This window comes from Bombina bombina, chromosome 7 (genome assembly GCF_027579735.1).
Source record: "Bombina bombina isolate aBomBom1 chromosome 7, aBomBom1.pri, whole genome shotgun sequence".
Classification (NCBI taxonomy): Eukaryota; Metazoa; Chordata; class Amphibia; order Anura; family Bombinatoridae; genus Bombina; species Bombina bombina.
This window is the reverse complement of record NC_069505.1, coordinates 388,863,969-388,878,045: the sequence shown is the minus strand read 5'-3', so window position 1 is coordinate 388,878,045 and position 14,077 is coordinate 388,863,969.

Sequence of the window (14,077 nt, the reverse complement as noted above, 5' to 3'; positions counted from 1 at the left end):
AATTCTTGCATTTCATATAAAGATACCAAGAGAATGAAGACAATTTGATAATAGGAGTAAATTAGAAAGTTGCTTAAAATTTCATGCTCTATCTGAAACACAAAAGAAAAAATTTGGGTTCAGTGTCCCCTTAATTAGGACAGTTAATTTTTGACTAAACTTCAGGCACCTTTACACCTTTGTGTTATTCCTTTTCTTTCATGTAATTAGCAAGAGTCCATGAGCTAGTGACGTATGGGATATACATTCCTACCAGGAGGGGCAAAGTTTCCCAAACCTTAAAATGCCTATAAATACACCCCTCATCACACCCACAATTCAGTTTTACAAACTTTGCCTCCTATGGAGGTGGTGAAGTAAGTTTGTGCTAGATTCTACGTTGATATGCGCTCCGCAGCAGGTTGGAGCCCGGTTTTCCTCTCAGCGTGCAGTGAATGTCAGAGGGATGTGAGGAGAGTATTGCCTATTTGAATGCAATGATCTCCTTCTACGAGGTCTATTTCATAGGTTCTCTGTTATCGGTCGTAGAGATTCATCTCTTACCTCCCTTTTCAGATTGACGATATACTCTTATATATATACCATTACCTCTGCTGATTCTCGTTTCAGTACTGGTTTGGCTTTCTACAAACATGTAGATGAGTGTCCTGGGGTAAGTAAATCTTATTTTCTGTGACACTCTAAGCTATGGTTAGGCACTTTTTTATAAAGTTCTAAATATATGTATTCAAACATTTATTTGCCTTGACTCAGGATGTTCAACATTCCTTATTTTCAGACAGTCAGTTTCATATTTGGGATAAATGCATTTGTTTCAATCATTTTTCTTACCTTAAAAAATTTGACTTTTTCCCTGTGGGCTGTTAGGCTCGCGGGGGCTGAAAATGCTTCATTTTATTGCGTCATTCTTGGCGTGGACTTTTTTGGCGCAAAATTTTTTTTTTCTGTTTCCGGCGTCATACGTGTCGCCGGAAGTTGCGTCATTTTTTGACGTTTTTTTGCGTCAAAGGTGTCGGCGTTCCGGATGTGGCGTCATTTTTGGCGCCAAAAGCATTTAGGCGCCAAATAATGTGGCCGTCTTTTTTGGCGCTAAAAAATATGGGCGTCATTTTTGTCTCCACATTATTTAAGTCTCATTATTTATTGCTTCTGGTTGCTAGAAGCTTGTTCACTGGCATTTTTTTCCCATTCCTGAAACTGTCATTTAAGGAATTTGATCAATTTTGCTTTATATGTTGTTTTTTCTTTTACATATTGCAAGATGTTCCACGTTGCAACTGAGTCAGAAGATACTTCAGGAAAATCACTGCCCAGTGCTGGAGCTACCAAGCTAAGTGTATCTGCTATAAACTTTTGGTATCTGTTTCTCCAGCTGTTGTTTGTATTGCATGTCATGACAAACTTATTATGCAGATAAAATTTCCTTTAGTACTGTTACATTACCTGTTGCTGTTCTGTCAACATCTAATTTTCAGAGTGTTCCTGATAACATAAGAGATTTTATTTTTTAAATCCATTAAGAAGGCTATGTCTGTTATTTCTCCTTCTAGTATACATAAAAGTCTTTTAAAACTTCTCTTTTTTCAGATGAATTTTTAAATGAACATCATCATTCTGATACTGATAATGGTTCTTCTGGTTCAGAGGTTTCTGTCTCAGAGGTTGATGCTGATAAATCTTTTTATTTGTTCAAGATGGAATTTATTTGTTCTTTACTTAAAGAAGTATTAATTGCATTAGAAATAGAGGATTCTGGTCCTCTTGATACTAAATCTAAACGTTTAAATAAGGTTTTTAAATCTCCTGTAGTTATTCCAGAAGTATTTTCTCTCCCTGATGCTATTTCTGAAGTAATTTCCAGGGAATGGAATAATTTGGGTAATTCATTTACTCCTTCTAACGTTTAAGCAATTATATCCTGTGCCATCTGACAGATTAGAGTTTTGGGACAAAATCTCTAAGGTTAATGGGGCTGTCTCTACTCCTGCTAAACGTACTACTATTCCTATGGCAGATAGTACTTCATTTAAGGATCCTTTAGATAGGAAGATTGAATCCTTTCTAAGAAAAGCTTACTTATGTTCAGGTAATCTTCTTAGACCTGCTATATTTTTAGCGGATGTTGCTGCAGCTTCAACTTTTTGGTTAGAAGTTTTAGCGCAACAAGTAACAGATCATAATTTTATAGCATTATTATTATTCTATAACATGCTAATAATTTTATTTGTGATACCAACTTTTGATATCATTAGAGTTGATGTCAGGTATATGTTTCTAGCTATTTTAGCTAGAAAAGCTTTATGGCTTAAAACTTGGAATGCTGATATGTCTTCTAAGTCAACTTTGCTTTCCCTTTCTTTCCAGGGTAATAAATTATTCGATTTTCAGTTGGATTCTATTATCTCAACTGTTACTGGAGGGAAGAAAACTTTTTTACCAAAGGATAAAAAATCTAAAGTAAATTTAGGTCTATTAATCATTTTCGTTCCTTTCCTCACAACAAGGAACGAAAGCCTGATCCTTCATCCTCAGGAGCGGTATCAGTTTGGAAACCATTTCCAGTTTGGAATATATCAAAGCCTTATAGAAACCTATAGCCAGCTCCTAAATACCCATGAAGGTGCGGCCCTCATTCCAGCTCAGCTGGTATGGGGCAGTTTACGTTTTCTTCAAGGAAATTTGGATCAATTCCGTTCACAATCTCTGGTTTCAGAACATTGTTTCAGAAAGGTACAGAATTGGCTTCAAGTTAAGGCCTCCTGCAAAGAGATTTTTTTCTTTCCCGTGTCCCAGTAAACACAGCAAAGGCTCAGCATTTTTGAAATGTGTTTCAGATCTAGAGTTGGCTGGAGTAATTATGCCAGTTCCAGTTCTGGAACAGGGGCTGGGGTTTTATTCTATCTCTTCATTGTACCAAAGAAGGTCAATTCCTTCAGACCAGTTCCGGATCTATCTATTGAATCGTTATGTAAGGATACCAACATTCAAGATGGTAACTGTAGGACTATCCTGCCTTTTGTTTAGCAAGGGCATTATATGTCTGCAATAGATTTACAGGATGCATATCTGCATATTCCGATTCATCCAGATCACTTTTAGTTTCTGAGATTCTCTTTTTAGACAAGCATTACCAGTTTTGTGGCTCTACCGTTTGGCCTAGCGTCAGCTCCAAGAATTTTTTTCAAAGGTTCTCGGTGCCCTTCTGTCTGTAATCAGAGAACAGGGTTTTGGTATTTCCTTATTTGGACGATATCTTGGTACTTGCTCAGTCTTCACATTTTCGCAGAATCTCATACGAATCGACTTGTGTTGTTTCTTCAAGATCATGGTTGGAGGATCAATTTACCATTCAGTTCATTGTTTCCTCAGACAAGGGTAACCTTTTTAGGTTTCCAGATAGATTCAGTGTCTATGACTCTGTCCTTGTCAGATAAGAGAAGTTTAACATTGTTATCAGCTTGTCAAAACCTTCAGTCACAATCATTCCCTTTGGTAGCCTTATGCATGGAAATTTTTAGGTCTTAGGACTGCCGCATCGGATGTGATCTCCTTTGCTCGTTTTCACATGCGACCTTTTCAGCTCTGTATGCTGAACCAGTGGTGCAGGGATTACACAAAGATATCTCAATTAATATCTTTAAACCAATTATATGACACTCTCTGACAATGTCACAGCTGTGGCATACATCAATCATCAAGGAGGGACTCACAGTCCTCTGGCTATGAAAGAAGTATCTCGAATTTTGGTTTGGGCAGAATCCAGCTCCTGTCTAATCTCTGCGGTTCATATCCCAGGTATAGACAATTGGGAAGCGGATTATCTCAGTCGCCAAACGTTGCATCCGGGCGAATGGTCTCTTCGCCCAGAGGTATTTCTTCAGATTGTTCAAATGTGGGAACTCCCAGAAATAGATCTGATGGCTTCTCATCTAAACAAGAAACTTCCCTGGTATCTGTCCAGATCCCGGGATCCTCGGGCGGAAGCAGTGGATACATTATCACTTCCTTGGAAGTATCATCCTGCCTATATCTTTCCGCCTCTAGTTCTTCTTCCAAGAGTATTCTCCACCTGCTGGTAGCTCCAGCATGGCCTCACAGGTTTTGGTATGCGGATCTTGTCCGGATGGCCTCTTGCCAGCTGTGGACTCTTCCGTTAAGACCAGACTTTCTGTCGCAAGGTCCTTTTTTCCATCAGGATCTCAAATTCTTAAATTTTAAGGTATGGAGTTTGAACGCTTGATTCTTGGTCAAAGAAGGTTTCTCTGACTCTGTGATTAAATACTATGTGACAGGCTCGTAAATCTGTATCTAGAGAGATATATTATAGAGTCTGGAAGACTTATATTTCTTAGTGTCTTTCTCATCATTTTTTCCTGGCATTCTTTTTGAATACCGAGAATTTTTCAGTTTCTTCAGGATGGTTTAGATAAAGGTTTGTCCGCAAGTTCCTTGAAAGGACAAATCTCTGCTCTTTCTGTTCTTTTTTCACAGAAGGATTGCTAATCTTCCTGATATTTCATTGTTTTGTACAAGCTTTGGTTCGTATAAAACCTGTCATTCAGTCAATTTCTCCTCCTTGGAGTTTGAATTTGGTTCTGGGGGCTTTTCAAGCTCCTCCTTTTGAACCCATGCATTCTTTGGTCGTTATATTACTTTCTTGGAAAGTTTTGTTTCTTTTGGCCATCTCTTCTGCCAGAAGAGTCTCTGAATTATCTGCTCTTTCTTGTGAGTCTCCTTTTCTGATTTTTCATCAGGATGAGGCGGTGCTGCAAACTTCTTTTGAATTTTTTACCTAAGGTTGTGAATTCTAACAACCTTAGTAGAGAAATTGTGGTTCCTTCATTATGTCCTAATCCTATGAATTCTAAGGAGAAATCATTGCATTCTTTGGATGCTGTTAGAGCTTTGTATTATTATGTTTAAGCTACTAAGTCTTTCCGAAAGACTTCTAGTCTATTTGTCATCCTTTCCGGTTCTAGAAAAGGCCAGAAAGCTTCTGCCATTTCTTTGGCATCTTGGTTGAAATCTTTATTTCATCATGCCTATGTCGAGTCGGGTAAAATTCCGCCTCGAAGGATTACAGTTCATTCTACTAGGTCAGTTTCTACTTCCTGGGCGTTTAGGAATGAAGCTTCGATTGATCAGATTTGCAAAGCAGCAACTTGGTCCTCTTTGCATACTTTTTCAATTCTACCATTTTGATGTGTTTTCTTCTTCTGAAGCAGTTTTTGGTAGAAAAGTACTTTAGGCAGTGGTTTCAGTTTGAATCTTCTGCTTATGTTTTTCATTAAACTTTATTTTGGGTGTGGATTATTTTCAGCAGGAATTGGCTGTGTTTATTTTATCCCTCCCTCTCTAGTGACTCTTGTGTGGAAAGATCCACATCTTGGGTAGTCATTATCCCATATGTCACTAGCTCATGGACTCTTGCTAATTACATGAAAGAAAACATAATTTATGTAAGAACTTACCTGATAAATTCATTTCTTTCATATTAGCAAGAGTCCATGAGGCCCGCCCTTTTTTGTGGTGGTTATGATTTTTTTGTATAAAGCACAATTATTCCAATTCCTTATTTTATATGCTTTCGCACTTTTTTCTTATCACCCCACTTCTTGGCTATTCGTTAAACTGAATTGTGGGTGTGGTGAGGGGTGTATTTATAGGCATTTTAAGGTTTGGGAAACTTTGCCCCTCCTGGTAGGAATGTATATCCCATACGTCACTAGCTCATGGACTCTTGCTAATATGAAAGAAATGAATTTATCAGGTAAGTTCTTACATAAATTATGTTTTTCCATTTCCCTTCAGTCGAATAACTGGGGATTATGGGTAGGGGAGTGATATTTAAAGGGACACTGAACCCAAATTTTTTCTTTCGTGATTCAGATAGGCCATGCAATTTTAAGCAACTTTCTAATTTACTCCTATTATTACATTTTTTTCATTCTCTTGGTATCTTTATTTGAAAAGCAAGAATGTAAGTTTAGATGCCGGCCCATTTTTGGTGAACAACCTGGGTTGTTCTTGCGGATTGGTGGATAATTTCACCCTCCAATAAACAAGTGCTGTCCACAGTTCTGAACAAAAAATTGGCTGCTTCTTAGCTTAGATGTCTTCTTCAAATAAAAATAGAAAGAGAATGAAGAAAAAATGATAATAGGAGTGAATTAGAAAGTTGCTTAAAATTACATGCTCTATCTGAATCACTAAAGAAAAAGCTTGGGTTCAGTGTCCCTTTAACAGCTTTGCTGTGGTGCTCTTTGCCTCCTCCTGCTGGCCAGGAGTGATATTCCCACTAGTAATTGAATGACGTTGTGGACTCTCCATATCCGGAAAGAAAGAAATTTATCAGGTAAGCATAAATTAAGTTTATTTTTAATAACACTGGAGATTCAAATTTTCATATAAGGATATATAAACTGTTTATATTATGCTTGATTAAGATCTAGTGATTTTGTTTTTACATTTATTGTCCCTTTAACCAAATAGATTTAACCTGGCAGCAGTGTTTGCAACATTGTTTATAGCAATTTTATACATAGTTACAAATACTGCTGCCATAGACACATGCACACTACTGAGCTCCTATCAGCCTACCTAGGTTTAGTCTTCAACAAAGGATAACAAATGAACAAAGTCAATTTGATCATATAAATAAATTTGAAAGCTATTTAAAACTGCATGATCTATATGAATCATGAACGTTTCATTTTGACTTTACTGTCGCTTTATTAAAGGGCCAGTAAACGTAAAAAATAATGTTACATAATTCTGCAGAATTATGTAACATTATCTGAGCGACAGCTTGAAAAATTAAAAAGATTTGAGAGACTTTATCCCCCAAAGTTACACTTACCTCGTTTCCTCTCCAGGCTCTTCTGATCAGGTCTTCTTTTTAAAAGCAGTTCACGGGCGCAATGTCTATCTACAGCACGCCCGATTGCGCTATTCAACTAAATGTAGCGCACTCCCGCTAAAAGAACAGAATAGAAACGAGCTACATTCAGTTCAATCGCGCAATCGGGTGCGCTGTGGTTAGACAGCGCGCCCATGAACCACTTTTAAAAAGAAGATATGAAGAGCCAGGAGAGCGAACGAGGAAAGTGTAACTTTGGGGGATAAAATCTCTCAAATCTTTTGATTCTTCATGCTGTCGCTATAAGATAACGTTATAGAATTCTGCATAATGAGGACGTTTCACTACTGTCTGAAGGGGGAAATGCAGATGAAAGAGGCTTCTGGTTGTGGAATAAATCCTGAGCAAAATTTTAAGATCAAGTAATAGGCTTTTACCATGGTCATTACGTGTCCTTGGAGCCGCTGTAAAACTATTTATTTTAAGTGCATCTTTTTATTGTACTGTACAGAGCGTGCTGATGCTAATGCAACTGTCGCATACGACTGTTAAAGGCACGTTCAGCACCCCCGTGGGTGCTTGTTGACATACTCCTTCCAGACGCCCATTCCTAATAGTGCATTAATTGATCATTTGGGACATGTGTATTAGCACAAGCACACTCTGTGCAGTGCAATAAAATAGATGCACTTTAAAAATTAAGTTTACTGTCCCTTTAAAAAAAGTCAAAATATGTTTTTTTTAACATTCAGAGCTTGATTAACTCAGAGCAAGATTTATCATTGATGTTATCCTATATTTGCACCTAAAAATGTGCATGAGGATTAATGCCCTTATTTATCATTTAAAAATGCTCCTTAAATTGGGCAGGTTCGAATATAAAATTCTTTCACTCAGTTTGCGTTCACCTAGGCACGCAGGAGCGCCAAAAAAAAGGATTAAATTAGATTGTCGCAGGTGTATTTTCTACTTATTTATAATTTTTTTGCACCTATAGAGAATTTAAAGTTCCATTACGAATGCGTGCACTGAAATTCCTCATAAGTACTTTAAGGAACAGTGTTAGAAATAATTTCTCTTTTAGCTCGTGCTGAGAGTTCTTTCTGATGTTGGCAGGAATTTCTGTTTCAAGTTGCCTGAAAAGGCCAGAGGAGGAAGCGTTTTTTTTTTTAATGCGTTTTCATATTTGACTATGACAACGCTAAGGGGCCGATTTATTATATGGCTGTAGTGGATCATGTCCACCCAACATCGATAAATGCCGACAGCATACGCTGTCGGCATTTATCATTGCACAAGCATTTCTAGTGAAATGCTTGTGCAATGCTGCCCCCAGCACATTTGCGGCCAATCGGCTTCTTGCAGGGGGTGTCAATATTCCCGATCGTATCTGATCAGGATGATTGCAATCCGCTGCCTCAGAGGTGGTGGACAGGTTAAGGAGAAGCGGTCTTACAACTGCTGCTTCTTAACTACTGATTCCGGCGAGCTGGAAGGCTTGCGCAGAATAAGCAGCATACGCTGCTTAGTAAATTGGCCCCCTTATATTAATAAATAAAAAACTGGACATTTCTTCCACATTTTAGTTTATCCACTAGTAACAAAAGCCATAAAAATACTTTCTATAAAAAAGCGCATACATAAGCTAAAAATAAACTAAAAAAAGGAAATGACATGCTTTATTTATAATCACCTAGATTATGAGTTATGCGCGCTATAGGGAAATTAACGAACGCAACAAAAGTTGCGTTATTTAACCCCCTATAGCGCAGCCATTACAAGTTTTCAAACAGCCGGCTTGTGCTTTTAAGCTCCATTCCACACAAATACAAGCGCTGTTTCGACGTGCTTGTGCACGCTTCCCCCATAGACATCAATGGGAGAGCGGGTAAAAAAAAAGTCTAACACCTGCGATTGCGGAAAGAAAAGCTCCGTAACGCAGCCCCATTGATGTCTATGGTTAAAAAAATATAACGTTTAAACCTAACACCCTAACATAAACCCTTATCTGCTGCCCCCAACATAGCCGCCACCTACCTACAGTTATTAACCCCTAATCTGCCGCTCCCGATATCGCCGCCACCTAAATAAAGTTATTAACCCCTAATCTGCCGCTCCCGATATCGCCGCCACTATATTAAAGTTATTAACCCCTATTCCGCCGCACCCAACATCGCCGCTAATATATTAAAGTTATTAACCCCTATTCCGCCGCTCCCTGACATCACCACCATTATTTCACAGGTAAGTTTGTATTTAACGAACTACCTAGTTAAAATAAATACAAACTTACCTGTCAAATAAAACCTAAGCTGCCTTACACTAAAACCTAACATTACAAAAAAAAACACCCTACAATTCAAAAAAATTAAATACACTAAAATTACAAAAAATAAAAAAACCTACCATTACAAAAAATAACAAACGAAATAAAAGGGCTTTTGTAGGACATTGCCCTAAAGTTAACAGCTCTTTTGCTACAAAACAAAACAAACACCTCCTAACAGTATACAAACCCCCACCCCCCAAACCCACAAAATAAAAATAAAGTAAAACCTAAACTTAAAAGGGCATTTAGCTCTTTTGCCCACCCAAAATGAAAAAAATACATTACACAAAATAACAAACAAATTATCAAAAATAATAACAATTATTCCTATTCTAATACCCATTAAAAAAAAACTCGCCAAAATAAAAAACCTAATCTTGAATAAACTACCAATGGCCATTAAAAGGGCATTTGTAGGGCATTGCCCTAAGTTAAATAGCTCTTTTACCTGAAAAAAAAAATGACAAAGTCCCACTAACATTACAAACCCCCACCCCCCCAAACCCACAAAATAAAAAAACTCTATAAAAAAAACCTAATCTACCCATTGCCCTGAAAAGGGCATTTGTATAGGCATTGCCCTTAAAAGGGCATTTAGCTCTTTTGATGCCCAAACCCTAATCTTAAAAAAAAAAAAAAACACTCAAAAACCCTTAAATTGGCTTCTTCTATCTTCATCCAGGTGGCGAGAAGTCTTCATCCAGACGGCCTCTTCTATCTTCATCCAGGCAGCTAAGTCCTCTTCCAGGCGGCGAAGTCCTCATCCAGGCGGCGAGAAGTCTTCATCCAGACGGCCTCTTCTATCTTGATCCTAGCGGAGCAGGTCCATCCTGAAGATAACCGGCACGGAGCATCCTCTTTATACAGTCGCCGCCGTACACTGAATCTTCACTGCAAGGGAGCCGTTTCAAAATTGGCTGATTTGAACAGCCAATAGGATTTTAGCAGCTCTAATTCCTATTGGCTGATTCAAATTTTTCAGCCAATAGAAATGCAAGGGACGCCATTTTGAAACGGCTCCCTTGCATTAAAGATTCAGTGTATGGCAGCGACCGTATGAAGAGGATGTTCCACGCCGGATGTCTTCAGGATGGATCCGCTCTGTGCGGCCGGGATCAAGATAGAAGATGCCGCCTGCATGAAGATAGAAGAGGCCGCCTGGATGAAGACTTCTCGCCGCCTGGATGAGGACTTCGCCGCCTGGATGAAAATAGAAGAGGCCGTCTGGATGAAAACTTCTCGCCACCTGGATGAAGATCGTTCAAGCAGGACTTCAAAAACTGTAAGTGGATTGTCAGGGGTTAGTGTTAGGTTTTGTTAAGTTTTTTTGGGGTGTTTTTTTTTTAAGATTAGGGTTTGGGCAGCAAAAGAGCTAACTGCCCTTATAAGGGCAATGCCTATACAAATCTCCTTTTCAGGGCAATGGGTAGATTAGGTTTTTTTAGATAGTTTTTTTTTATTTTGAGGGTTTGGGGGGGGGGGTTATAATGTTAGTGGGTCTTTGTAAAAAAAAATTCAGGTAAAAGAGCTGTTTAACATAGGGCAATGCCCTACAAAAGGCCCTTTTAAGGGCTATTGGTAGTTTATTCTAGATTAGGTTTTTTATTTTGGGGTGTTTTTTTAAAATGGGTATTAGAATAGGAATCATTTTTATTATTTTTAAATTGTTATTTTGTGTAATGTATTTTTTTTTTCGTTTTGGGGTGGGTTTTTATTTTTAGATTATGGCTTGGGCAGCAAAAGAGCTAAATGCCCTTTTAAGGGAAATGCCCATACAAATGCCCTTTTCAGGGCAATGGGTATATTAGGTTTTACTTTATTTTGTGGGTTTGGGGGGTGGGGTTTTTTATACTGTTAGGGGGTGTTTGTTTTGTTTTGTAGCAAAAACAGAATTTATGTTTACCTGATAAATTTCTTTCTCCTACGGTGTATCCGGTCCACGGCTTCATCCTTACTTGTGGGGATATTCTCAATCCCTACAGGAAGTGGCAAAGAGAGCACACAGCAAAGCTGTCCATATAGCTCCCCTCAGGCTCTGCCCCCCCAGTCATTCGACCGACGGTTAGGAGAAAAAGGAGAACCATAGGGTGCAGTGGTGACTGTAGTTTACAAAAAAATAATTTAAACCTGACCAAAATGCCAGGGCGGGCCGTGGACCGGATACACCGTAGGAGAAAGAAATTTATCAGGTAAACATAAATTCTGTTTTCTCCTACATTGGTGTATCCGGTCCACGGCTTCATCCTTACTTGTGGGAACCAATACCAAAGCTTTAGGACACGGATGAAGGGAGGGAACAAGTCAGGTAACCTAAACGGAAGGCCCCACTGCTTGCAAAACCTTTCTCCCAAAAATAGCCTCCGAAGAAGTAAAAGTATCGAATTTGTAAAATTTGGCAAACGTATGCAGTGAAGACCAAGTCGCTGCCTTACAAATCTGTTCAACAGAAGCCTCATTCTTGAAAGCCCATGTGGAAGCCACAGCTCTAGTAGAGTGAGCTGTAATTCGTTCAGGAGGCTGCTTTCCAGCAGTCTCATAAGCCAACCGGATGATGCTTTTTAGCCAGAAGGACAGAGAGGTCGCAGTCGCCTTTTGACCTCTCCTCTTGCCAGAATAAACGACAAACAAGGACGATGTTTGTCTGAAGTCTTTAGTTGCTTTTAGATAAAACTTTAAAGCACGAACCACATCAAGATTGTGTAACAGACGTTCCTTGTTAGAAACTGGATTAGGACACAGAGAAGGAACAACTATTTCCTGGTTGATATTCTTATTGGAAACAACTTTTGGAAGAAAACCAGGTTTGGTACGTAAAACGACCTTATCTGTATGGAACACCAGATAGGGTGAATTACACTGCAAAGCAGACAATTCGGAAACTCTTCTAGCAGAAGAAATAGCTACTAAAAACAAAACTTTCCAAGATAGTAACTTAATATCTATGGAATGTAGAGGTTCAAACGGAACCCCTTGAAGAACTGAAAGAACTAAATTTAGACTCCATGGAGGAGCCACAGGTCTGTAGACAGGCTTGATTCTGACTAAAGCTTGTACAAACACCTGAACATCTGGCATGGCTGCCAGACGCTTGTGTAACAAAACAGACAGAGCAGATATCTGTCCTTTTAAGGAACTAGCTGATAGACCTTTCTCCAATCCTTCTTGGAGAAAAGATAGTATTCCGAAAACCCACGCTTAGATAGAATCAAGCGTTCAATCTCCAAGCAGTCAGTTGCAGAGAAACTAGGTTTGGATGTTCGAATGGACCTTGAATTAGAAGGTCCTGTCTCAAAGGCAGCTTCCATGGTGGAACCGATGACATATTCACCAGGTCTGCATACCAAGTCCTGCGTGGCCACGCAGGAGCTATCAGAATTACCGAAGCCTTCTCCTGTTTGATCCTGGCTACTAGCCGGGGGAGAAGGGGAAACAGTGGAAAGACATAAGCTAGATTGAACAACCAATGCGCTACTAAGGCATCTACCAATGTCGCCTTGGGATCCCTGGACCTGGACCCGTAACGTGGAACTTTGGAGTTCTGACGTGACGCCATCAGATCCAGATCTGGAATGCCCCATAGCTGGGTCAGCTGAGCAAAAACCTCCGGGTGGAGTTCCCACTCCCCCGGATGGAAAGTCTGACGACTCAGATAATCCACTTCCCATTTGTCCACTCCTGGGATGTGAATTGCTGATAGATGGCAGGAGTGATCCTCTGCCCATTTGATGATCTTGGATACCTCCCTCATCGCCAGGGAACTCTTTGTTCCCACCTGATGATTGATGTAAGCTACAGTCGTCATGTTGTCTGACTGAAATCTGATGAATTTGGCCTCCGCTAGTTGAGGCCATGCCTGGAGCGCATTGAATATCGCTCTCAATTCCAAAATGTTTATCGGGAGAAGAGATTCTTCCCGAGACCATAGACCCTGAGCCTTCAGGGACTCCCAGACCGCGCCCCAGCCTAAGAGGCTGGCGTCGGTCGTGACAATGATCCACTCCGGTCTTCGGAAACTCATTCCCTGAGACAGGTGATCCTGAGACAACCACCAGAGGAGTGAGTCTCTGGTTTTCTGGTCCATCTGAATCTGGGGAGACAAATCTGCATAATCCCCATTCCATTGTTTGAGCATGCACAGTTGCAATGGTCTTAAATGAATTCGAGCAAAGGGAACCACGTCCATTGCCACAACCATTAGTCCTATTACCTCCATGCACTGAGCTATGGAGGGTTGAGGAATGGATTGAAGAACTCGACAAGTGTTCAAAAGTTTTAATTTCCTGACCTCCGTCAGAAAGATTTTCATTTCTACCAAGTCTATTACTGTTCCCAGGAAGGGAACCCTTGTGAACGGGGACAGAGAACTTTTTTCTATGTTCACCTTCCACCCGTGAGACCTTAGAAAGGCTAGAACAATGTCCGTATGAGCCCTTGCTTTGTGAAAGGACGACGCCTGTATTAAAATGTCGTCTAGGTAAGGTGCTACTGCAATGCCCCTTGGCCTTAGCACCGCTAGAAGGGACCCTAGCACCTTTGTGAAAATTCTGGGAGCAGTGGCCAATCCCAAGGGAAGAGCCACAAACTGGTAATGCTTGTCCAGAAAGGCGAACCTCAGAAACTGATGGTGATCTTTGTGGATAGGAATATGCAGGTACGCATCCTTTAAGTCCACGGTAGTCATATATTGACCCTCCTGGATCATTGGTAAAATTGTCCGAATGGTTTCCATTTTGAATGATGGAACTCTGAGGAATTTGTTTAGGATCTTTAAGTCCAGAATTGGCCTGAAAGTTCCTTCCTTTTTAGGGACTACAAACAGGTTTGAATAAAATCCCAGTCCTTGTTCTGCTGTTGGAACTGGGTGTATCACTCCCATTTTTAAAAGGTCT